We start from the raw sequence: 2,471 nt of genomic DNA on the forward strand, positions 1-2,471 counted from the left end.
TCTGAATGATTTGATAAGTAGTTGCTTCTTGAGCTGTATGTAAGGATCTGACAACTAGAGTAGATGCTTTTAGATGAGTCAGCACATTGGGATTTTGAATTTTCCGTTCAACTGTTTCCAGATGTTCAACAACATTTGTTCTGGAAATAGGATATGTATCATCTTTCCATTTAGCATTCCAGATAGCATCAAAATAATCCTATTTCTTCTTGGCATCTAATTCATTTAGTTTCTGAAGCCTCACATGAGTAGGCATATCTTCAGGGAAGAAAAGATCATCCTCAGGATCTATAAGAACATTAGAAATATTAGCTTCTTCACCATCATTAGATTCTCCCTTTGCAACTGGATTTTGAACTATCTACTGAATTTCCTCACCAGCTTTAACATTTAATATAGAATCAAAAATTGGTGTAGTGTGTGATCCAGCAGCTTCAGAAGCTTCAATACCAGCAGCAGTAAACTCCACATCTTCAAGAATTATAGATAAATGAACCGGAGCTTCTAAATTTACTTCCACAACCTCAGTTCCTGTAGAGTGTTGTGGTGACCCTGAAATGGATGAACCTTTATGAATGGATTGTTGTGCTACTACATCTTCAGCAACAACATGGATTACTTCAGGTGGTGGAATAGTAGAGTGAATGGACTATTTTTCAGCAAAAATAGGGATTGCTACATGTGGTGGAATAGTACATTGGATGGACTACAAGAAAGTATCAGTATTTAGACCTGTAGGGAGATTAACAACACTTGGTACATCAGAGTTTATCAAAGTGTCAACAGATTGTTGGTCAGCATCTATTTTATGTGTACTCTATGCACCTGCAAAATTTAACAAGTATCACTTAATCTCTATATTCTTTTAAAGTAGTCTCACTACTCCTCACATCACACAACTCATGACTTTAAATAGTCAGAGTTTCCTCACAAGGATTACTAAATCCTATCCCTCATATACCTCTCCTTTTTCCAGGAAGGATCCTGCCTCTCTTTGATTTAATTTTCCTCTAAATCTTTTCACACAACTCACAGAAAAACTCAGATAAATTGTCCTACAAAAATAAGAGGTGGCTAAAGAAGGGTGGTATGTGGTCATATAACTAGAGGTAGTCCTTGAATAAGGTCTAGAAATAATCATACCAACAGGATTTTAAACACGCATAATAAATACTAACAATACCAAATCAGTATTTAGAATAAATGCTGATAAAGTAATAACAATATGTATACCTTGTGAAGCTGAAGTCACAAGCTGTGGTTATGACAGTTATTGTTCACTAATTATGGGAACCTTCATTTGAATTGGAGAGGATTTGATCAGGTTACTGTCATGTACCATGATCTCAAACCTTGTTTTTCTTGCAAAGAACTGACACTTGAATGTGTTATTGAAAGCTTTCACAAGATCTTCAGTAAAAACTGATAACCCCTGTGTCTCTGTTAGTGTCATTAAGATCTATCTCAACATGTAGTCTCTAACCAATTTAATGTTATTTCTGAGTGGTGAGCATAGTTTCAAGAACTATGTCACTTGATTTTAGGAACATTTGAGAAATGGATTCTATTACAAACTAATATAGAATATATTATATAGAGAGCATTACAAGAACAAAATGACTAAGAGAATAGAGAAGATTTTCATTTCATATATCAAAATCACATATCTTACAATGGTTTATATAGGGCTAGAGTTTGTAGGTTACAAGTAAAATGAAAAGCCAAAGGGTGTGAGAATTAATGGGGTAAGTTGTAAGGTTAAAAGTCATTCAAATATATAACACTCCCCCTTGAATGACTCGTATAAACAACATGCCTCATTAAAACCTTACTAGGAAAAACCCTGTGGGAAAAACCCTAGTGAAGGAAAAAGAGTACATGTGTTACACGTGTAATAAAGAGTGTATTATATCTCCCCCTCATTTTAACATGACTATGAAAATCAGCATAGATCTCGAAATTTACGCATCCCAATCTTGTGTACCAGCTTCTCGAAGGAAGATGTAGGAAGTGCTTTTGTGAACAAGTCTGCTGGATTTTCACATGATCGAATCTGACAAACATCAATTTCACCCCTTTGTTGAAGTTCATGGGTAAAGAAGAACTTTGGATCGATGTGCTTTGTCCTATCACCTTTAATGTAACCTTCTCGAGTCTGAGTGATGCATGCTTCATTATCTTCAAATAAAATAGTAGGGCTTCCTTTATTGACTAACAGACCGCATGATTCTCGAATATGATGGACCAAAGACCTTAGCCAAACACATTCTCGACTAGCTTCATGTAGCGCCAATAACTCAGCATGATTCGAAGAAGTTGCTGCAAGAGTCTGCTTTGTAGACCGCCAAGATATTGCGGTATCACCATATGTGAATACATAACCTGTTTGTGATCTTCCTTTGTGTGGATCAGACCGATATCCTGCATCTGCATAGCCAACTAATTCTACTTTTGAGTCTTTAGAATAAAAT

The sequence above is a fragment of the Apium graveolens genome, chromosome 6, assembly GCF_009905375.1.
Source record: "Apium graveolens cultivar Ventura chromosome 6, ASM990537v1, whole genome shotgun sequence".
Taxonomy (NCBI): domain Eukaryota; kingdom Viridiplantae; phylum Streptophyta; class Magnoliopsida; order Apiales; family Apiaceae; genus Apium; species Apium graveolens.